We start from the raw sequence: 24,786 nt of genomic DNA, 5'->3' as shown, positions 1-24,786 counted from the left end.
AACAGAGACTCTGCGGGACAATATCAAGCATATGTGTAATTAAAGTTCCAGAAAAAGGGGCAAGAAAAATATTTTTGGAAATAAATGACAGAAAAATTTCCAAATTTGTTGAAAACTGGGCGCCTGGGTGGCTCAGTGGGTTAAGACGCTGCCTTCGGCTCAGGTCATGATCCCAGGGTCCTGGGATCCAGCCCCACATGGGGCTCTCTGCTCTGGCAGGGAGCCTGCTTCCCCCTTCTCTCTGCCTGCCTCTCTGCCTACTTGTGATCTCTGTCAAATAAATAAATAAAATCTTTAAAAAAAAAAAAGATTTCTTATCAGAAATTATGCAAGTCAGAAGTCAATGAAAAAAAAACTGTCAACCTAAAATTCCACAAAAGAGAAAATAACCTTTAATTTAGTAACTTTTGAAAGTCCATTTGAAACAGTCTATTGGCCTTCATATAGTAAAGGTTTAAACATGAAGGCCAATAGGCTGTTTCAGATGGACTTTTACTCTCATTTAAGTAAACTCTCTGCCAAACATGGTACTCAAACTTACAACCCCAAGATTGAGTCAAATGCTCTACCTACCTACTGAGCCAGCCAGGCACCCCACAAATGGACTTTTTTTTTTTAAGATTTTATTTATTTATTTGAGAAAGAGACAGTGAGAGAGAGCATGGGCGAGGAGAAGGTCAGAGGGAGAAGCAGACTCCCCAAGGAGCTGGGAGCCCGATGCGGGCTCGATCCCAGGACTCCGGGATCATGACCTGAGCCGAAGGCAGTCATCCAACCAACGGAGCCACCCAGGCATCCCCAAATGGACTTTTTTTTTTTTTTTTAAAGATTTTATTTATTTATTTGACAGAGAGAAATTACAAGTACACTGAGAGGCAGGCAGAGAGAGAGAGAGAAGGAAGCAGGCTCCCTGCCGAGCAGAGAGCCCGATGCGGGACTTGATCCCAGGACCCTGAGATCATGACCTGAGCCGAAGGCAGCGGCTTAACCCACTGAGCCACCCAGGCGCCCCCAAATGGACTTTTATACATTACTAAATTAGGGGTGCCTGGTTGGCTCAGTCAGTAGAGTGTGCAGCTCTCAACCTCATGGTTGTGGTTCAAGCCCCACATTGGGCAGGGAGCCTATGTAAAAAAAAAAAAAAAAAAAAAAAAAAAGAATAATAATAAAAGTTCAGGGGTGCCTGGGTGGTTCAGTGGGCTAAAGCCTCTGCCTTCGGCTCAGGTCATGGTCCCAGGGTCCTGGGATCGAGCCCCACATCGGGCTCTCTGCTCAGCGGGGAGCCTGCTTCCTCCTCTCTCTCTGCCTATCTCCTCTGCCTACTTGTAATCTCTGTCTGTCAAATAAATAAATAAAAATCTTTAAAAAAATATTTAAAAAAAATAATAAAAGTTCCTAAATTAATGCAAAAGATAATAAGCAAAGAGGGAAAAGTTTACAAAGAACAGACAGCTAAATAGCAAGACCTAAGACTGAGACTCAACCATAATGATAATTTTTTAAAAGATTTTGTTTATTGGGGCGTCTGGGTGGCTCAGTCATTAAGCAACTGCCTTAGGCTCAGGTCATGATCCCAGGGTCCTGGGATCGAACCTTGCATCAGGCTCCCTGCTCTACAGGAGGCCTGCTTCTCCCACTCCTCCTGTTTGTGTTCCTTCTCTCACTTTGTCTGTCTGTCAAGCAAATAAATAAAATCGTAAAAAAAAAAAGATTTTATTTATTTTATTTGAGAGAGAGAGAGCATACGAGCAGGGGTAGGAGCAAAGGAGTCGAGAATTTCAAGCAGGCGCCATGCTGAGTGCAGAGCCTTACTCCCTGCTTGATCTCACAGCATCTCAGGTCACGACCTGAGCTGAAACCAAGAACCTGTCACTTAACCAACTAAGCCACCCAGGCACCCCTTAACCATAATGATAATTATAAAAAATGTTCTAAACACTCCAATTAAAAGGCAGACATTAGGGGTGTCTGGGTGGTTCAGTTCGTTGGGCATCTACCTTCAGCTCAGGTCATGATCTCAGGGTCCTGGGATTGAGCCCCGATTCGGGCTCTCTGCTCAGCACAGAGCCTGCTTCCTCCTCTCTATCTGCCTGCCTCTCTGCCTACTAGTGATCTCTCTGTCAAAAAATAAAATAAAATTTTAAAAGAAAAGAAAAGAAAACCTTCTCAAAAATAAAACTCCAGGCCAAGATTATTTCACTGAATAATTCTATCAAACATATAAGAAATAATATAAATCATATATGATTCTTTCAAAAGATAAAACACCTTTCAACTTATTTTTATGAAATCAACACTACTTTGGTACCAAAATTTTTAAAAATTGTAAGAAAACTAAAGACCAATAACCCTCATGACATAGATGTAAAAAATCTTAAGAATCTGGGACACCTGGCTCAGTGGGTTTAAGCCTCTGCCTTCGGCTCAGGTCATGGTCTCAGGGTCCTGGGATGGAGCCCCATATCCGGTTCTCTGCTCGGCAGGGGACCTGCTTCCTGCTCTCTCCCTGCCTGCCTCTCTGCCTACTTGTGATCTCTGTCAAATAAATAAGTAAAATCTTTAAAAAAAATCTTAAGAATCTACAAAAAAAAAAAAGCTATTACATTACATACATACTATATTGAAAGCAAAGGTTTTCTCCATAAGCTCAGGAATGAGGCAGGAACCTCTGTTCTCAGCAATTTTTTTCAACATTATACTGGATGTTTTCGGCAGCAGTATAAAGCAAAAAAAAAATAAGTCAAAGACCAAATGGTTAGCAAAGAAAGAAGTGAAATGTTTTATTCTCAGTATCATGATGGTGTAAATAAAAACCCCATAAAGAATCTACAAAAAATCTACTTAAAGTGATAGGTTAATTTAGCAAGGGAGGAAGATACAAGAAAAGTTCACAAAGATCACTTGCATTTCTATATTCCAGCAATTAACTAGAAAATGAAACTGTTAGGGGTGCCTGGGTGGCTCAGGCAAGCATCTGACTTTGGCTCGGGTCATGATGTCAGGGTCCTGGGGGAGAGCCCTACACCAGACTCCCCACTCTCCCTCCCCCACTTGTGCTCGTACTCATGCTCTCTCTCAAATCTTTCTTTCTTAAAGATTCTATTTATTTATTTGACAGAGAGAGGGAGAAACCATAAAGAGGCAGAGAGGCAGGCAGAGAGAGAGAGAGGGAGAAGCAGGCTGCCCTTTGAGCAGAGAGCCCAATGTGGGGCTCGATCCCAGGACCCTGGGATCATGACCTGAGCGGAAGGCAGAGGCTTAACCCACTGAGCCACCCAGGCGCCCCTCAAATAAATCTTTAAAAAATAAAATGAAATTTATATATTCTAAATAAGAGTCTCCTATCAGATGTGAGCTTTGCAAATATTTCTAACAGTTTATACCTTGTTTTGCCGTCCTCTTAATAGGGTTTTTGGGGGCCAGTGTTATAAATTTGTTGGAAGTCCAATAATACATTTTTTTTCCTTTTACGGATCATGCTTCTGGCATCATGTCTGAAACTCTTAGGTCTTGGAGACTGTCTCCTACATTACCATCTCAAATTGTATAGTTTCATGCTTCACATGTGAATTCATGATCCATTTTGGGTTTGGGCTTGTTTAAAGATTTTATTTATTTATTTGTCAGAGAGAGCACGCACAAGCAGGCAGAGGCAGAGAGAGAAGCAGGCTCCGTGCTGAGCAAGGAGCCCAATGAGGGACTTGATCCCAGGAATCTGGGATCATGACCTGAGCCGAAGGCAGTGGCTCAACCGACTGAGCCACCCAGGCGCCCCTTTTTTGGGTTCATTTTTATACAGAGAGGTTTTGCTTGAGGCTTGTTTTGGGGGGTGTTTTTGTTGGTGGTGGTTGTGGTTTTGCGTTTTATTTTGTTCTGAGTTTTTTGTTGTTGCAGATATCCAGTTGCTCCAGCACCCTTGGTTAAAAAGCCTTTCCTCCCCAACCTGGACTCCCTGTGCATTTTTGTCAAAAACAAACAAACAAAGTTGGCCATCTTTGTCTGCGGCTATGTCTGTGTTCCTTGCACTGTTCCATGGGTCTGTATGTCTGTTCATCTGCCAACACCACCTATAGCGCTGATTGATGTAGCTACAAGTCTAAAATAAGGCAGAGTGATTCTTCACACATCATCCTTTTTCAGAATTGCCTTATTTTGGTTTTTTTAATTTTATTTTTTTAAGATCTTATTTATTTTGATAGAAATTTTGTTTATTTGTTTTGATAGAAAATGAGCTACACCTATATATCAACTGGGGGAGTTGTATCTTCTTGTCCAGGAGCACAGAATCCCTGTTTGTTTCCACCCCTTTGATTAATTTCATCATTGTTTTGTAGTTTTCAGCATACAAGTCCTCCACATGTTTTGTTATGTTTACACCTCAGTATTTCTTTTTCTTTTTTTTTTTTTTTACTCATTATAAATGCTACCTTACTTTTCAAGATTTTGTTTATTTATTTGAAAGAGTACGTGCATGCACACCAGAGCAGGGAGGGCAGAGGGAGAAGGAAAAGCAGATTCCCCACTGAGCAGGAAGCATGATGTGGGACTCGATCTCAAGACCTGGAGATCATGACCTGAGCCAAAGGAAAGACGCTTAACAGAATGAGCCACCCGGTGCTATTTTACTTTTGATTTTTTTGAAGATTTTTTTTTAAAGATTTAATTTATTTACTTGTCAGAGAGAGAGAGAGCACAAGCAGGCAAAGTGGCAGAGGTAGAGAGAGAAGCAGACTCCCCGCTGAGCAATGAGCCCAATGTGGGACTCGATCCCAGGATCCTGGGATCATGACCCGAGCCAAAGGCAGCAGCTTTACCAACTGAGCCACCCAGGCGTCCCTGAAGATTTTATTTTTAAATAATCTCTACCCTAGAACTCACAGCCCTGAGATCAAGAGGCGCATGCCCACCCACTGAGCCCGCCAGCGCCCCTTGATTTTCACTTTTTAAGGGTTTTTTTTATTCTCATTGATATATAGAAACACAATTGGGTTTTGTATATTTGTCTTAGACCAAACTCATTTATTAGTTCCACTGACTTTTGTTGCTGTTGATTGCATGGGATTTCTACGTAGACCGTTATGTCATCAGCAAAAAGAAATGTTTTATTTATTCTTCCTTCCTGATCCATATCCCTTTTATTTCATTTCCTTCTCTTGCGTCATTGCACTGGCACAACTGGCCCGGACCCTGCTGACTAGCCGCGGTGAGAGTGGACCTCCTTGCCTTGTTTCTGATCTTAGGGGAAAATTCAGTATTTCACCATTAAATATGATGTCGGTTGTAGGTTTTCTACAGGCATTCTTTATCAAGTTGAAAACGTCCCCTCTATTTCTAGTCTCCTGAGCTTTTATCATGAATTGGTGTTGCGGGACGCCTGGGTGGCTCAATGGGTTAAAGCCTCTGCCTCAGCTCAGGTCATGATCCCAGAGTCCTGGGATCAAGCCCCGCATCGGGCTCTCTGCTCAGAGGGCAGGCAGCCTGCTTCCTCCTCTCTCTCTGACTGCCTCTCTGCCTACTGTGATCTGTCTAATAAATAAATTTTTAAAAAATGAATTGGTGTTGAATTCCTGCCAAGTGCTCTTTCTGTACCATTCCATATGATCAGATGATTTTTTTCTTTCGCCTATTACTACAGTAGATTACATTGCCTTATTTTTGAATACTGAACTGGCTTTGTATCTCTAGATACAAATTTCCCTTGCTTGCACTATGTAATTCTTATTTTTTTTAAGATTTTATTTATTTGACAGAGAGAGAGATGACAAGTAGGCAGAGAGGCAGGCAGAGAGAGAGGAGGAAGCAGGCTCCCTGCTGAGCAGAGAGCCTGATGCGGGGCTCGATCCTAGGACCCTGTGATCATGACCTAAGCCGAGGCAGAGGCTTTAACCCACTGAGCCACCCAGGCACCCCAATATATAATAATTCTTATACAATGCTGAATTGTTTGTTAATATTTTGTCAAGAATTTTGGAATCTGGGGACACCTGTGTGGCTCAGTTGGTTAAGCATCTGCCTTCAGCTCAGGCCACGATCTCAGGATCCTGGGATAGAGTCCCATATGATTTTGGTCATGATTTTGGCTCAGGTCATAATCTCAGGGTCGTGAAACAGAGCCCTGTGTGGGGCTCCGCACTCGGAAGGGAGTCTACTTGAGATTTTCTCTCTCTATCTCCTTCTCCCCTCCCCGCCAACAAAAGAATTTTTGAGTCTATGTTCACGAGAAACAATGGTCTACAATTTTCTTTTTCCTTTTTTCTTTCTTGTTTTCAACTGTCTTTGGTTTCAGTATCAGGGTAATACTGGCTTCAGGAGATTCTGTAGAACTGGTGTTAATACTTTTTTTTTTTTAAGATTTTATTTATTTCTTTGTCAGAGAGAGAGAGGGAGAACACAAGCGGGCAGAGCAGCAGGCAGAGAGAGAAGCAGGCTCCCTGCTGAGCAAGGAGCCTGATGTCGGACTCGATCCCAGGATACTGGGATCATGACCTGAGCTGAAGGCCGCAGCTTAACCAACTGAGCCACCCAGGTGTCCCGGTGTTAATTCTTTAAACATTTTTTCAAACGCTCCAATGACACCATCTGGACCTGGAGACTTCTTAGGGCATTTTATGAATTCAATTTTCTTAATAGTTATGCGACTCTTCAGATTATCTCTTTAATATTTGATGAAGTAAGGTAGTTTATACTTTTTAAAGAATTGGTCTGGGGCACCTGCGTGGCTCATCGGTTAAGTGTCTGCCTTGGGCTCAGGTCAGAATCCTGGGTTTGTGGGATCGAGCCCCTCATCGGACCTCCTGCTCACAGGGTACCTGCCTCTGCCTTTCCCTCACCTGCTCGCTTGTGCTCTCTCTAGCTAATACTCTCTCAAATAAATAAATAAAATCTTAAAAAAAAAAAAGAATCAGTCCATTTTACCTAAATTGTCAAATCTGTGTGTATAGAGTTGTTTGTGTATTCTGCTATTATCTTTTTAACATCTGCAGATTCTGTAGTGATGGGCCCTATTTCATTACTGATCTGAGTAATGAAGTTTGTCAATATTGTTGATCTTTTCAAAGAAGTAGGTTTTTGTTTATTTCTATTTTTCTGTTTCCAATCTCGTTGATATCTTTTTTCAACATTCATATTTTTATTTTTAAAATATTTTATTTATTTATTCGAGAGACAGAGAGAGCAATGGGGGTAGGGAGAGGGACAAGCCACTCTACACTGAGCACAGGGCCCAATGTGCGGCTCAATCTCAGAACCTTGAGATCATGACCTGAGCTGAAATCAAGAGTCGGTTGCCTAACCAAACGAGCCACCCAGGTACACCACTGACTTTTATTTTCAGGGAGGCTCCACACCCAACATGGGGCTTTGAACTCATGACCCTGAGATTAAGAGTCATGTGCTCTACTGACAGAGCCAGCCAGGGGCCCAAGCTCATTGATTTTTTATCTTTATTATTTCCTTCCTTCTATGTTCTTTGGGTTTTTTAAGATTTTTAAATTTATCTCTTTATTTGACAGATGGAGATCACAAGTGAGCAGAGAGGCAGGCGGGGGGTGGGTGGGGTGAAGTAGGCTCCCCACTGAGCAGAGAGCCTGATGTGGGGCTCGATCCCAGGACCCTGGGATCATGACCTGAGCCAAAGGCAGAGGCTTTAACCCACTGAGCCACCCAGGTGCCCGTTCTTTGGGGTTCTTTAAAATCTCTTTCTAGTTTCTTGAGGTGGGACTATAGATCATTGATTTGAGAACATTTCTTCTTTTCCAAGTTTCTTGAGGTGGGAGCATAGATCATTGATTTGAGAACATTTCTTCTTTTCCAAACAGTAAGTGCTATGAATTTCCCTCTCCATTCTGCTTTAGCTCTATCCTACAAATTTTGATATTTCATGTACATTCAGTTTAATTTTTTTCAAAGATTTTATTTATTTGAGAGAGAGAGAGCATGAAAGGGGCAAGGGGCAGAGGGAGAAGCCGGCTCCCTGATGAGCAGAGGGCCTGATGTGGGCCTTGATCCTGGGACTCCAGGATCATGACCTGAGCCGAACGCAGTTGTTTAACCAACTGAGCCACCCAGGTGCCCCAGTTTAATTTTTTTGAACTTCCCCTGAGACTTCATCTTTGACATGTACTATTTAGAAGTGCATTAATTTCCAAGTGTTTGGAGATTTTCCTATAATCCTTCTATTACTAATCTCTAGTTTGATTCCATTGATTCCAGGGGTCAGAAAATGTACTTTGTATACTTCAACCCTTTTAAACTTGTTGATATTTGCTTTATGGACCAAAATATAACCTACCTTGGTTCCACGGGCACTTGAAAAAGAATGTATATTCTGTTGTTGTGGAAAGACTGTTCTATACTGTTTGTAATGTCCATCAGATCCTGTTGGTTGATGAGTTCTATATCCCTTCTAATTTTATGTCTAGTTGTTTCCCATTTGTTGAAAAAAGGATATTGAAGTCTCCCAACTCTAACTATGAAGACGTCTACCACTTTATGTTTCACATATTTTGCAACTTGCTTGATGGATGTACATTTAGGGTTCTTTTTTTTTTTAAGATTTTTTTTTTTAAGATTTTATTTATTTGACAGATAGAGATCAGAAGTACGCAGAGAGAGAGAGAGGAGGAAGCAGGCTCTCCACGGAGCGGACAGCCCGATGCAGGGCTCCATCCCAGGACCCTGGGATCATGACCCGAGCCGAAGGCAGAGGCTTTAACCCACTGAGCCACCCAGGCGCCCCACATTTAGGGTTTTTTGTTGTTTTGTTTAGAGAGAGAAAGGGTGAGACCTTGAGCCAGGGAGGAAGGGGGAGGGGTAGTAAGAAAGGGGGAGAGAGTCTTAAGCTGGCGCCACACTCAGTGCAGAGCCCAAAACAGGGCTCAGTCTCACAGCCCTGAGATCATGATCTGAGCCAAAATCAAGAGTAGGCCACTTAAACAATTGAGCCACCCAGGTGTCCCTACATTTAGGATTCTGTCTTCTTGATATATTGACCTTGTCATCATTATATAATACCTCTCTCTGTCCCTTGTTATTTCCCTTATTCTGAATTCTACTTTATCTAATATTAATACAGTCCTTGTTTTCTTTTTATTAGTTTGCATATATTTCTTTTTCTATCATTTTACTTTCAATCTACAATTATTATATTTAATATCCATTATGTGATATTTAAAATGTATCTCTTATAATGCATATAGGAGTGCCTGGGTGGTTCAGTCAGTTAAGTGTCCAACTCTTGTTTTCGGCTCAGGTCATGATCTCGGGGTTGTGAGATCAAGCCCTCTGTTGGGCTCTGTACTAGGGAAGTCTGCTTAAGATTCTCTCTCTCAGGGAACCTGGGTGGCTCAGTGGGTTAAAGCCTCTGCCTTCAGCTCAGGTCATGATTCCAGGGTCCTGGGATCAAGCCCTGCCATCAGGCTCTCTGCTCGGCGGGGAGCCTGCTTCCTCTCTCTCTCTGCCTGCCTCTCTGCCTACTTGTGATCTCTGTCTGTCAAATAAATAAATAAAATCTTTAAAAAAAATAAATAAACAGCATATAATTGGGTCATGGTTTTATTTTATTTTTTTAAAGGTTTTTAAGTGGGGCTTGAACTTACAACACTGAGATCAAGAGTCACACACTCCAATGACTGAGTCAGCCAGGCACCCTTCACTGGGTCATGCTTTTTTCTTTTCCTTCTTTTTAGAGAGAGATTGAGTGTGAGTCAGGAAGGCAAGTAGAGGGGAAGAATCTCAAGTAGACTCCCTACTGAGTAGGGAAGCCTGACAGGGGGCTCCATAACCCTGGGATCATGACCTGAGCTGAGATCGAGAATCATAAAGTTAACTGACTGAGCCCCTGGGTCATGCTTTTAAATCCTTTCTGCTGGGGCACCTGAGTGGCTTAGTTGGTTAAGTGTCTGCCTTTGGCTCAGGTCATGATCCCAGCTCCTGGGATCAAATTCCACATTGGAGGGGCACCTGGGTGGCTCAGTGGATTAAGCCACTGCCTTCGGCTCAGGTCATGATCTCAGTGTCCTGGGATCGAGCCCCGCATCGGGCTCTCTGCTCAGCAGGGAGCCTGCTTCCCCCTCTGTCTCTGCCTGCCTCTCTGCCTACTTGTGATCTCTCTCTCTGTCAAATAAAATAAATAAAATCTTTAAAAAAAAAAAAAAAAAATTCCACATTGGACTCCTTGCTCAACAGGGAGCCTGCCTCTCCCCCTGTTTGTGCTCTTCTCTCTCTGTCGATAAATAAATACTTTTAAAAAATGAAAAATAATATATAATAAATCCATTCTGCCAATCTCTTCCTATCGGTGTATTTAGAAGATTTCCATTAGTGTAATAGTTAGGATGTTAAGGCTTAAGTTTGCCATTTTTTTAAATTTTCTGTCTGTTCTCTCTGCTTTTCATTTCTCCTTTACTTTTCCAGCTTTACTGTGAGTTACCTGAATATTTGCAGAATTCCATTTCAATTTACCTGTAGTGTTTTTTCATGCATTTCTTTGTGTTGCTTTTCAGTGTTTACTCTAGCAATTTCATTATATACACACAACCTGTAAAAATCTCCTGGTGTTGACATTTTACCAGTTTGAATAGAGTACTGAAAGCTTACCTCCACTCACAACCCTTTGTCCTGCCTCATTCTAGTATCTCCCTCTACAAATGTTGAGAATTACATCAGGTAACAGTCAAGTTGTCACTTCAACTATCAAATATACTCTCGAAAACTCAAAAAGAGAAGTCTGTGTATTTACCCATATTTTCGTTCTTACGGTGTTCTTTTTTTCCCTTTCTGATGTTTTAAGATCTCATTTCTTTTACTATTTCCTTTCTGTTTGGACAACTCTTTTTAGTCATTCTTTCAGGGTAGGTCTGCTGGAGACACATAGTCTTAGTCTTCTGCCTCTCAGAATGTCTTGATTTCTGCTTCGTTCCTATCTTGCCCGGCTGCCCCTTTCCTGTTGGCTAGAAGATTTCTTTTTGTCTGTGCCTGGTGATGGTTCCACGTTCCAGGTTCTGGAGTCTAGGCTTCTCCAGATCCAGTCTGGGAAGTGTGAGGCAAAGAGAAACTTGGGAACTCACCACCATGTCATTCCTTGGGTCCGAATCACCCTATCTGGTCTGGGTCCTTGTCTCTGCCTTTCAGAATCTTCTTGTTCGTTCAATATGTGGTTTCCACATATACAGTGTCCAGGGCTTTTTGTGTACTTAGCAGGGGAAATAGGGAAATTATGTCTACCCCATCCTCTCAGAAACAGAAGCCTAGGAAATTATTTTTTAATAGTAGTATCTATAACAGCATTAAAATATGAAATACTTCAGAATAAATCTAACAAAACATATAAAATGCCAACACCATGAAAAGTACTAATTACCAGTAAAAGAAATTTTAAAAGCCTAATTAGAGGCATGTGGGTAGCTCACTCGATTAAACATCAGACTCTTGATTTCAGCTCAGGTCATGATCTCAGGATCATTAGATCGAGCCCCTGTGTTGGGCTCCTTGATCACAAGGGAGTCTGCTGAAGCTTCTCCCTCATTCTCACTCTCTCTCTCTCTCTCAGATGAATAAATAAAAATCTTAATAATCTTATCTCTAATAAAAATAAAATAAGCAAATTTTTTTTTAAATAAAAAATAAAGGAGCACCTGGTGGCTCAGGTTATGATCCCAGGGTCCTGGGATTGAGCCCCGCATCGGGCTCTCTGCTCAGCGGGGAGCCTGCTTCCTCCTCTCTCTCTGCCTGCCTCTCTGCCTACTCGTGATCTCTGTCTGTCAAATAAATAAGTAAAAATCTTTAAAAAAATAAATAAATAAAGTGGGAGGACACCTGGGTGGCTTAGTCGGTTAAGCCTCTGCCTTCAGCTCAGGTCATGATCCCAGGGCCCTGGGATCAAGTCCTGCATCAGGGATCCTGCTTCTCCCTCTGCCTGCCGCTCCCCCTGCCTGTTCTTGCTCAGTCTGTCGCATTCTCTCTCTTTCTGACAAACAAATAAATAAAATCTTTAAAATAATAAAAATTTTAAAAAGGCGTCAGAAGATTTAAACAGAAAATCCACACAATAACATATGTGAATGGTTAATAAGAAATGAAAACTGCTTAATGACATTAATCTTCCAGGGAACATGGAAATTAAAATGACAGTAAGAGAAATAATAAACCCACTAAAATGGCTCAAATTAAATTAAACTAAACCAAGTGCTGGTGAGCAAGCCAAGCATTGGCACAACTACAATTCTTCTCAATTTCTGTTTGGTGCGTGAAACACCAAACTTTGGAAAACAGTTTGATGGCTTTTTATAAAGATGACCACACACTTACTGTAAGACCCAGAAATTCTACTCCAAGGTACTTATCCCACACACTTGTCCATTGGATATGCACATTCCCAGCAGCTTTACTCACAATGGCCCCCAAACTGAAAATAACCTAAATGTTGCCAGGGGAAATATGACTCAGCAATGAAAAGAAACAACCTAATACATGCAAAACCATGGGCAAAAATAAAAAACTTCATGCTGGGTGAAAAAAGCCAGATACATAAGCATATACTGTATAATTCCATGTATGTGGAATTCTAGTAGAAAAAATCAGGATTTTTCCTGATATTTCTTCGGGGCAGGATAGCAGGGGTGAAGCGGGAATGACTGCCAAGGATAGGCAGGAACTCTTTGGAATGGTGGAAATGTTCTATGCTTGTCTGTGGTGGGGGTTACTCATTGAACTAGATCCCTAAAATGGCCGTATTTTTAAAAAATATTTTATTTATTTATTTGACAGATAGAGATCATAAGCAGGCAGAGAGGCAGGCAGGGGGTGGGAGAAGCAGGGTCCTTACTGAGCAGAGAGGCTGATGCGGGGCTTGATCCCAGGACTCCGAGACCATGACCTGAGCCAAAGACAGAGGCTTAACCCACTGAGCCACCCAGGCGCCCCAAATGGATGTATTTTATTGTTTATGCCTCATATCAAAATAAAGTTGACTTAAAAGACATTTAATTAATTTTTCCCTTATTTCCTTACATCTTTCTGCAAGATGTGATGTCGGCCACTCCTTGCTTCTAAAACACTCCGACTTCCTTAATAGCATCTCACCTGATTTTCCTCCTCCTCCTCCAATCACAGGCCTTCAACCTTTCCCAGACAGGTTTCATAATTTTGGCCAACTTCCCAAGTTTTGTTTGTTTGTTTTGTTTTTTGTTTTTTCAGATTTCTGCATGTTCTCTCTTTTTTTTTTTAAGATTTTATTTATTTATTTGACAGACAGAGATCACAAGTAAGCAGAGAGGCAAGCAGAGAAAGAGAGAAGAGGAAGCAGGCTCCCCGCTGAGCAGAGAGCCCGATGTGGGGCTCGATCCCAGGACCCTGGGATCATGACCTGAGCCGAAGGCAGAGACTTTAACCCACTGAGCCACCCAGGCGCCCCTCTGCATGTTCTCTTAACACATTTCCCTGGCTGACCTCTTCCACTTCCAAAGTTTTATATTGATTAAGGACTTCTATTTTGCCAGTGTGCCATGGCTGCAAACAGTAGACTCCTCGGTAATGGATGCAGACTGTTGATTGTATGGGTTGCCCTAAGGGACCTTGGAGACAGCCCTTTTGGTGGATGCTGGGGTCTGACCTCATGGCTATCTCCAATTTAGGTTGCAGACAGGTATGCAAGGTGCCTTTGGAAAGCCCCGGGGCACAGTAGCCAGGGTCCACATTGGCCAAGTCATCATGTCCATCCGTACCAAGCTGCAGAACAAGGAGCATGTGATTGAGGCCCTACACAGGGCCAGGTTCAAGTTCCCTGGCCGCCAGAAGATCCACCTCTCCAAGAAGTAGGGCTTTACTAAGTTCAATGCGGATGAATTTGAAGACATGGTGTGGCTGAAAAGCAGCTTATCCCAGATGGCTGTGGGGTCAAATACATCCCTAACCATGGTCCCTTGGACAAATGGAGGGCTCTGCACTCATGAGAACCTTGGCACTACCCCTTCCCGTCATATTCATACCCACCAATAAATCCAACTTCCTGTAAAAAAAAAAAAAAAAAAGAACCTTTATTTTGGGCCCAGGACTGCCCCCTAAGCCATGGGCTCACACTTTCCCCAAAGGCAAGAGAAACAGCTCCTCTTGGAATATACTAGACATTCCCAATTCCAAATGGCCTATACTGGACTCACTCTGCTCTCTAAACACACCTTGAATGACCACTGACCCCCAGCTGCTCAAGTAGGAAACCACAGAGTCTTCCTGATTCCTCTCTCCAGTACAAGTCTTGGCTACTCTATCCCCTAATCACTCATGAACTTGGCCCTTCTGGCCACCTGTCCTGGCCTGGGTCAAGCCCTCAGAGACTCTCTTTCCTAGTCTATCATAGTAGCTTCCAAACTAGTCTACCAATCTCCAGACTTTCTCCCTCAATATATCCCCCTAACCACAGCCAGACTAGTTTGTCATCCTCTTAATTAAAAACTTTTTTAGAACATAAATTACCTATTGGTTAGATTCCAAAGTCCAAATTAGCATGGCATTCACAATCCAGTCTTGCTCCCCTCCCCAGTTTTGCCACCTTCCAACACCATCTTGCCATAACTCCAACATGCAGAGTATCACACTATTTCTCGTTAAAACATGCTTTGGGGGCGCCTGGGTGGCTCAGTGGGTTAAAGCCTCTGCCTTTGGCTCAGGTCATGATCCCAGGGTCCTGGGATCGAGCCCCGCATCGGGCTCTCTGCTCAGCAGGGAGCCTGCTTCGCCCTCTCTCTCTCTCTCTATCTGCCTCTCTGCCTGCTTGTGATCTCTGTCTAATAAATGAATAAAATCTTTAAAAAAAAAAATGCTTTGGTTGTATTTTCTCTTCCCTGGGATCACGGAGTTTCCTCTGTCTGGAATACTCGCTCGTCCTTCAGGACCCAGCTCCATATTCCTGCTCCACGAGCATGTTCCAGCCCTCTCTCCATGTTCCTAAAGAACTCGACTTCTGCCCAGACTCCAGCATATGAGCACATATTACATTGTGTTAGAACTTTCTCCATTTGGGTGTGTCTCCCTCTGGACTGAACTTCTAGAGAGTGTCAGTCATCTTTGTCTCTCTGGGCCTAGAGCACAGAACACAGTGACTGGCACAGAGTAGCTGCTCAATAAATGATGGATGAATGGATGGATGGGTAGATGGGTGGATGGATGGACCAAGGTTGGATGGTTGGATGGATGGATGGATGGATGGATGGATGGGTAGACGATTAAATGAAGGAGAAACAAAGGAAGCTCTTGGCCCCAATGGTTTCTATTTGGTAACACTATGCATCCATATACACACATTCACCTCACTTTGAATTCATTCCTTCTGAATATTCCTGTGATTTTTTTTCCTTCTTGTTATATTTTATGAACAACTGAAAATGTTTGTACGAGCATCATGAAATGTCAGCCTGGTCAAGCAGTTGTCATGGAAACAGGAGACTGACTGCACAAATAGCTCTGGAGAGCTTGATGCTCTTCAGATCGCCACTGTTCCTCCTCCTCCCCCAGCTGGTGGGAGCGCAGAGAACCTCAACGAGGGCAGCCGCGGGTCAAAGTCAGAACTTTGAGCCTTAATTTTCCCCTGAAATTTGATGAATTCCAGGAAAAATCCTGAAGTCAGAAGGAGCAACAAAAGAGGAGGAGGAGGTGTGAGGACAAGTCCGGATGGTTTCCTTCTCAAGGGACTGACGCAAGGCCCAACTCAAGGTTCAGCGTCCCTGTGAAGCCCACCCAACCCCACGCCCAGCAGACGTTCTCAGTCTCTTCTCGGCTCTCCTCAAGCTTCAGTGAGTCGAGAAGGAATCGTTCAACTCACTCAGGCCCTTCTAGTCTGCCATGACCTTCTCTGAGAGATTCACAGACATGTCCCACCTTACCTCATCTAGGCAAACCTCTTGGCCAGAGGCCACTTCTTCTCTAGAACTCCCCAGCAACAACCCATCCCAACAACCACTTGAACTCAGCACCACGCACTGTGTTTTTACACATCATTTCACTGAACTCTGGAGAGGACACTCTGTGACCATGGAAGTGTTGCAGTTCTGCACTGTCCAGAACAGAGCCACTGGCCACTCGGGGTGGGGGGGTACTGAGCACTTGAAAGGGGGCCGATGAGACAGGAAACTGAGTTTATCATTGTAATTAATTAAACTTAAATAGTCCTGCGTGGCCAGTGGCTGCTACATCACACAGCCCAGTCTAGGTCTCCCTGAAGGGAGGATCATGATAATCCACATTCTGCCCGTGAGCGAACCAGAGTTCTTGTGAGGTCTCCGCATCAGTACACAGGGGAAATGTTGGGGTTCTCCCAACCATCAGGGAGCAAAAAAGAAATGTGAAGTGGAACGTCCCCTAATGGATGAGCTCGAAGACACAAAGTCAGCACAAGAAACAGCAGGTCTCGAGGCTGCACAGACATCCATGACTGAGGTTAACAGGTCAGAAGAAAGGCCAGTCAACAACAGGGAGAAAGAATAAAGGATGGCCGGGGCACCTGGGTGGCTCAGTGGGTTAAGCCTCTGCCTTCGGCTCAGGTCGTGATCTCAGGGTCCTGGGATCGAGCCCCGCATCACGCTCTCTGCTTAGCGGGGAGCCTGCTTCCCCCCCGCCCCCGCCTGCCTCTCGACCTACTTGTGATCTCACACTCTGTCAAATGAATAAATAAAAATCTTTAAAGAGGAAAAAAAAGAATAAAGGATGGCCAGATACACCCACCCTGCTCCATCAAGAAAAGGCAGCGTCAGGACACCTGGGGGTTCCCTTGGTTAAGCGTCCGACCATTGACTTTGGCTCGGTCATGATCTCAGGGTTGTGACATCGAGCCCCATGTCGGGCTCCGCACTTAACACGGAGCCTGCTTGACATCTTCCTCTCCCTATGGCCTTCCCTGAGCTCATGCTTTCTCTCTCTCTCTCTCTCTCTCCCCCACTCTCTTTCTCAAATAAATAAAATCTTTAAAAAAGAGAGAGATTGAGAGAGAAGGAAGGCAGTGTCATCTCAAACACACATCTCAGCCCCCCCAAAGGGTCAGCCCAGGCATACCCATGAGTCTTCAGGCTCCCAGAGCTTAAGGACACTCATTGCCAACCAACTGGCATTGCACGAGTCCCACCGCAACGGCCAAATGACAATCGGGAGTCCCATCTGGCCTGCCTCCCAGGAGAGCGTGCTCAATCGAGTCCCAGTTTCTCTGTGTAAGTCCACGAGCGAGTGGCTGTTCCACCAGCCTCCGCACCCGCTCATCACGGAGGGCGGCTGAGGACAGGAAGTGTCCTCCCCGGGGCTGGGTCAGGTTTCTGAGCCTGCGGGCAGAGCTCCTCTCCGAAGACTACAGCAGACTTGCTAGCGTGACACGTGTCCCCTAGTGGTAATCTGTCTCGCACCTACCGGTCTTTCCCTGTCACCCCCCGAGCTTTTCCACCAGCCTCATTTCCGGTTTGAATTGCAACCGACCATGCCCCTTAGCATAGCCCAGGGCGCGCTGAGAGCACAGGGTGGTGGCTCGAGGCCCGCCTCTCCCAGAGCTGCCCTGAGTCTCTGCCCACAGAGACTCCTTTCCAACTCAACTTCCGGAGCCCTCGCTGCCACAGCACATACAGATCTGGTACACACTGTTCCTGTGGCACACGCCACCACATTCCTGCCCACTCTGTGCCCCGCTGGCCTGCCTTCTGAGCTCACCACGCTCACCCACGTCAAGGTGTGTGTGCACTTGAGCTGGCCGGGCCTTGCCCATGACCTTCGGCTCCCCACTAAAACGTCACCTCCTCGACAGGCCTCCTGACTCAGGCTGCAGTAGGCACATAGCTGCCGTCCGGCCCGTTGCCCTGTGTCCAGGCTCCCCAGAAGCTTCTCACTGTCATTTTTCTTGTTTAGAGTTTGCTTCCATCCCAGTGGCTGGCTTAAGTCCTGGTTCTACTACCCACCAGCTCTGTGTTTTTTTTTGTTTTGTTTTGTTTTGTTTTGTTTTTAAAGATTTTTTATTTATTTGACAGAGAGAGATCACAAGTAGGCAGAGAGGCAGGCAGAGAGAGAGGAGGAAGCAGGCACCCTGCTGAGCAGAGAGCCCGATGTGGGACTCGATCCCAGGACCCTGAGATCATGACCTGAGCCGAAGGCAGCGGCTTAACCCACTGAGCCACCCAGGCGCCCCCAGCTCTGTGTTTTTGATCGGGAATAAAAATTATAGCTGAAGTTCCTGAGGAGTGGGGCACCTGGGTGGCTCAGTGGGTTAAAGCCTCTGCTTTATGATCTGCCTTATGACCGCCTCTGCGGTCATGATCTCAGGGTCCCAGGATCCAGCCCCGTATGGGGCTCTCTGCTCAGCAGGGAGCCTGCTTCCCTTCCTCTCTCTCTGCCTGCCTCTCTGCCTACTTGTGATCTCTGTCTGTCAAATAAATAAATAAATAATCTTAAAAAAAAAAAAAAAAGTTCCTGAGGAGCTGTGGCCTGCCAGGCACCACTAAACTCTGTAATACTCCCCAAATCCCAGTGAGGTAAGAGCTACGGTTACTCCAGCTCTACACCTGAGAACGCTGAGCTGCCTGAAGATTAAAGAACTTGCCTGAAGTCAGACTGGGAATTAGTGACAGAATTACAAGAATTCCTCTGTACCACAGTGCCCTCATCTGGAACAGGAGGCTCACCTCTCAGAGGAGCAGGAACAGAGGAGATGGTGTCTGAGAAAACTCCGTTAGCATCTCCTCTGGGGCTCGGGACTGGATGTCAGGGCTGTCTGGACGCCATGAGCTGGTGGCAGCCGGCACACGTGTCCCTCTGTGCAAGGAAGGGTTCTCACGGGCTGAAGTATCGCTCAACTGGCCACAGGAACTTTGCACGTGGCAGGACTGCATAAAGCACATCACTGGGGACAAGGAAGGCCTACAGCCCTCTTGGATTTAGTGTGGATGGTATTTTGATCTATGCCTCTGTAGGCAAAGTTATTAAATGAACAACTAATGTTCCCCTGGGGAGAAAATCAGCTCGGGGAACGTGAACTCAATGCATCCTACCCCGAGTGCCGGAGTTCTAATGTGACCTGCAACAAGAGAAGACCACAAGGGAGAGGAAGAAGAATGAGAGACAGAGCTCAGGGAGCAGGAGGAAGCCAGCGGATGGGTCTGACCTGCAGCAGACAGGGTCCATCCAGAAAGAACCGGAGCGGAGTTAACCACACACCTCAGATGGCCGAGGCAAGCTGCGAGGCGCGAGGCAGGACAGACACCGGGCATCCGCATCTCCGCTACTTGCTGCATTGTTGCTTAAGCTGCTCTCGAGTCTCTCCTGGTAGAGAAGGTCTCAGGGAATAAGAAGAAAAGAACAGGAGGGGTGGACAGGGAATGGGGCTCTGGGGACGCCTGCTGAAAGAAGGCAGAGAGTCCAAGAACCACGAAAGAAGAGCGAAGTGGCTGGAAGGTAACAGACCATGAGCATTTCGAAGCCAACGCGAACCCGAACGGTGGCTTGCACATCACTCTGCAGCTGGCGCGCACAGGCAGATAAATCAGATGGCAGCGGGGCAAGGAGCCGGTGGCCCATGCTGGGAACAAGGAGTGAGGAAGGGGCTGGAATCAGAGCAGTGGGCAAGACAAGCGCACGGGGAACGCCCCTTCCTTCAGGGGATGCCACAGAATGTCTGGGACACGCTCCGTCAGCAGGGAGCACGTGTCATGGTGTATGTGTATTTTTAAATTTGTATCCTATCTTGTCCCCCAAAAGATGAGATATTTTATAAAGAGTCACAGAAGAGGGGCACCTGGGTGGCTCAGTGGGTTAAAGCCTCTGCCTTCGGCTCAGGTCATGATCCCAGGGTCCTGGGATCAAGCCCCGTATCGGGCTCTCTGCTTGGCAGGGAGCCTGCTTCCCTCTCTCTCTCTGCCTGCCTCTCTGCCTACTTGTGATCTCTGTCTGTCAAATAAATAAATAAAATCTTTAAAAAAAAAAAAAAAAAAAAGAGTCACAGAAGATTAAAAATAAGTGAAGATTCCAGCTGTTAGTAATGGCAGCGGACCTCGTATTAAACTAACCCTACTCCCAGTAAGAGAAAATTCTTATATGTGTGTGTGTATATTTACACATGTATATATGTATATAACAAATCCATTTATACATGTATGTGTGTATATATAAAATAATTTATGTGTGTGTATATATATATATATATAAAATAATTTTTTTAACAATTGGAAGACACTCGGGGCGCCTGGGTGGTTCAGTTGGTTAAGCGGCTGCCTTCAGCTCGGGTCATGATCCCAGGGTCCTGGGATCAAGTACAGCTATGGGACTCCTGGCCGTACTTGATCCGCTTACTGGGGAGCCTGCTCCTCCCTCTGCCTCTGCCTGCCGCTCCCCCTCCTTTGCTCTGCCCCCGACAAATAAATAAACAAAACCTTAAAAACGTTTTTTGAAGATTCTGAAGAAGGACAAAAAACAGGCAAAATGGAGAAAATTCTACCCTTTTTAATATATAAACTCTACACCAAATGTGGGGTTCAAACTCACACCCCAGAGATCAAGATTGCACACTTTACTGACTGAGCCAGCCAGACGCCCCCAGAAAACTCTACCCTTTTCTAAACAGACCACCCCTGGGTGAGATCCAACTTTGCATGGCTTTCTCCCCAAAAGCGCTTCAGTCCATGGAGCAGGCAGGGGCCAGAGTTCCTGCTGAAATTAACCATCTTAATAGCCTGTGCAGTCAGAGCTCAGAGTTTGGGGCTACCAGAGAAGCTACAAACTGAGCAGGCTGGGGGATCCTAGAAAGGAGAGAACCACAAAAGGTGCCCAAGAGTGCATGAATGGCTCCCTTCTAGCCACTGGCTGACTCCGGAGTTGCACTCAGCGGGAAGATCCTTTGGTGCCCAAGGGGGAGGCTGGAAGTCCTGGCAGAGGTTTCGGCGGCAACCCACGACAGGGAACAGCAATTTGGAGTCGGAGTCCTGCCACGTTAGAGGGGCTGTTAAACAGCTTGGCTTTCTACTAACACCCGAGAAGAGCTGCGCTTGAAGGGTGCATCTCAAGACTAAGGGATTGATTCTATCGTTAAAGGTAAAACCAAGATCGGCTGCCCCACTGAATCCTAAAACCAAGCCAGAAGATCAGAGTGGTCTGCCAGCAACTTAACCACCTGCTAAAACATAACACAGCCCGCCCAGAGTCACTGCGACCTATCATCCATAATGTCCGCAACACAATGAAATACTGCTAGGGATACAAGAAATAGGAAAATGTGATCTACTCCACAAAGAATTACCAGGCAACAGAAATAGGCACACAGACCACCACAGATTGGAATTGGCAAATTATTTTTTAATTCAAATATAATTAACACACATTATTAGTTTCAGTTGGCAGTTAAATTAAAAAACAAAACAAAACTGGGGTGTCTGGATGGCTCAGTTGGTTAAGCATCTGCCTTCAGCTCAGGTCATGATCTTGGGGTCCTGGGATCAAGTCCTACATCAGGCTCCCTGCTCAGTGGGGAGTCTGCTTTTCTTTCCCTCTGGCCCTACCCCCTACCCACTCATGCTCTCTCCTTCTCAAATAAATAGATAAAATCTTTTTTTAAAAAAGATTTTTTTTTTTAAAGTAGGATCCATGGGGCTTGAACTCATGATCCTGAAATCAAGACCTGAGCTAACCAACTGAGCCACCCAGGTGCCCCAAAACAATAAGATCTTTTACAGTACCATTTGCAATATCTCAAAAAGAAAGAGGAGGAGGAGAAATATCTAGGTACAAATCCAATAAAATGTATGTAGGATCTTTGTGCTGCAAGGTTCAAAACACCAACTGCAGAAATTGAAGAAAACCTAAATAAATGGAGAGAAATGCCCTATCTATGGATTGGTAGACTCAACGTAGATAGGTCAGTTCTTTCCAAATTGATCTCTAGATTTAACACGCTCCCAGTGATTATTACAGTGCCGTTTTTCCATAGATATAGAGAAGCTGATTCTAAATATATGCGGGAAGACAAAAGAACTAGAGTAGGCGACAATTTTGAAAGAGAAGAATGAAACTTTAGAACCCGCGCGACCCGATGCTAAGACTTACTGTAAAGCATAGGGATCAACACGGTGCGGCTCTGGAGAACAGACATGGACCCAAGGAATGGAACAGATTCCAGAAACAGATCCACACAAACATGGTCAATCGATGTTTCACAAAGGCTAATTCCATGGGAAATTAAAGTTTTTTCAACAAATGGTGCGGAAATAATTTGGATACCCACACGCAAACCACCTCAACTTATACCCCACATCGGCTACAAGAGTTAACTCAAAACGGGCCATAGACTTAAATGTAAAACACAAAACTACAAAACTCATTTAAGAAAACACAGGAGAGGGATGCCTGGGTGGCTCAGTTGGTTAAGCAGCTGCCTTCAGCTCAGGTCATGATCCCAAGGTCCTGGGATCGAGTCCCACATCGGGCTCCTTGCTTGGCAGGGAGCCTGCTTCTCCCTCTGCCTCTGCCTGCCACTCTGTCTGCCTGTGCTCACTCTCACTCCCCTCTCTCTGACAAATAAATAAATAAAATCTTAAAAAAAAAAAAAAGAAAACACAGGAGAGGGGCGCCTGGGTGGCTCAGTGGGTTAAAGCCTCTGCCTTCGGCTCAGGTCATGATCCCAGGGTCCTGAGATCGAGCCCCGCATAGGGCTCCCTGCTCGGCGGGGGGGCCTGCTTCCTCTTCTCTCTCTCTTCTCTGCCTGCCTCTCTGCCTGCTTGTGATCTCTATCTGTCAAATAAATAAATAACATCTCTAAAAAAAATTAAATTAAATTAAAAAAGAAAACACAGGAGAAAATCATCATGTCGTTGGGTTAGGCGAAGAACTCTTAAACAGGACTCTATTCACAGGACTCCATAATCATAAATTGGATTTAACCAAGATTTAAAGCTTTTACTTTGCAAAAAGAATGAAAAGACAAGTCATAGACTAGGAGAAAAAATCTGGAAATCACATATACAACAAAAACTGATATCCAAGAAAACAAAGGCAACGAAAAACGAAATAAGTGGGACAATATCAAGCTAAAAAGTTTTTTGCACAGCAAAGGAAACTGTAAAAAAATGAGAAAGCAATCTATGCAGTGCCTGACTGGCTCAATTAGTAGAACATGAGGCTTGAATCTCAGGGTCATGAGTTTGAGGCCCACGCTGGGTGTAGAGTTTACTTACACACACACACACACACACACAAACAAACCAAAAAACCCTAGTGAATGGGAGAAAATAGTTGCAAATCCTATGTCTCCGAAGGAGTTAATATCCAAAATAAACAACTCATATAACTCAATTCTTAAAAAAAAATCCAAATAAAAATGGGCAGAGCATCTAAATAGACATTTTTCCAAAGAAGACATACAGATGGTAATTCGAAACCACAGTGAGACATTACTTCCCACCTGCTACAACGGCTACTATCAAAAAACGAGGGGGGCGCCTGGGGGGCTCAGATGCTTGAGCCTCTGCCTTCAGTCCAGGTCACGATCCCAGGGTCCTGGGATCAAGCCCCACATCAGGCTCCTGGTTCCGCTGGGAGCCTGCATCTCCCTCTCCCTCTGCTTCTCCCCGTGCTGATGCTCTCTCTTTCTTGCTGTCTGTATCTGTCTCAAATGAACAAATCTATTTAAAAAATAAAAACAAGAAGGGCACCTAGCTGACTCAGTCAATACAGCATGTGAATCTCGATATCGGGGCCTTGAGTTTAAGCCCCACAATCGGTGTGAAGATAACTTAAAAATAAGTCAGTCAGTAATTAAATGAAAATAAATTTTTTAAAAGATTTTATTTATTTGACAGACGGAGATCACAAGCAGGCAGAGAGGCAGGCAGAAGGAAAGAGACGGGGAAGCAGGCTCCCTACTGAGCAGAGAGCCCGATGCGGGGCTGGATCCCAGGACCCTGGGATCATGACCTGAGCTGAAGGCAGAGGTTTTAACCCACGGAGCCACCCAGGCACCCCAAAAATAATTTTTTAAAAAAAGATAAGAAATAACAAGTATTGGTGAGGATGTGGAGAGGAAAAAAGGTAACTTTTTTTGCCTTGTTGGAGGGAATGTAACCTGGTGTAGCCACCCTAGGAAATATTATGGAGGTTCCTCAAATAACTAAAAATTGAACTAAAATATAATCCAGCGGGGTGCCTGGGTGGCTCAGTGGGTTAAAGCCTCTGCCTTTGGCTCAGGTCATGATCCAAGGGTCCTGGGATTGAGCCCCACATCAGGCTCTCTGCTTGACAGAGAGCCTGCTCCCTCCTCTCTCTCTGCCTGCCTCTCTGCCTACTTGTGATCTCTGCATGTCAAATAAATAAATAAAATCTTAAAAAAAAAAATATATATATATATACACATATATATGTATATAAAATAAATTCTAGTTGGTTAACATATAGTGTTGAGACTAGTTTCAGGAGGGGTGCCTGGGTGGCTCAGTGGATTAAAGCCTCTGCATTCAGCTCAGGTCATGATCCCAGGGTCCTGGGATCAAGCCCCATATGGGGCTCTCTGCTCAGCAGGGAGCCTGCTTCCCCCCTCTCTCTGCCTGCCTCTCTGCCTACTTCTGATCTCTCTCTCTCTGTCAAATAAATAAATAAATAAATCTTAAAAAAAAAAAAAAGTTAAACATACCCTTACTCACCTTGTAACTGAGCAATCTTAATTCTAGGTATTTACCCCAAAGAGAGCACAACTTATGTTCACACAAAAACCTATACAAGAATGTATGTAGCATGGGGCGCCTGGGTGGCTCAGTGGGTTAAGCCGCTGCCTTCGGCTCAGGTCAT

The 24,786-nt window shown here is 44.7% G+C and overlaps 1 non-coding gene and 1 pseudogene across 1 annotated transcript; both read left to right on the top strand.

Annotated features, from left to right (window-relative positions):
• Positions 1-11,341: 11,341 nt before the first annotated feature.
• Positions 11,342-14,009, top strand: LOC116592549 (annotated as a pseudogene).
• LOC116594622 lies at positions 13,456-13,584 on the top strand. The gene has a single exon (XR_004287328.1). It is a non-coding gene; the product is annotated as a small nucleolar RNA SNORA70 (small nucleolar RNA).
• Positions 14,010-24,786: the final 10,777 nt, after the last annotated feature.

The sequence above is a fragment of the Mustela erminea genome, chromosome 6 (assembly GCF_009829155.1).
Source record: "Mustela erminea isolate mMusErm1 chromosome 6, mMusErm1.Pri, whole genome shotgun sequence".
In the NCBI taxonomy this organism is placed as follows: Eukaryota; Metazoa; Chordata; class Mammalia; order Carnivora; family Mustelidae; genus Mustela; species Mustela erminea.
This window is presented reverse-complemented; position numbering and strand designations above follow the sequence as displayed.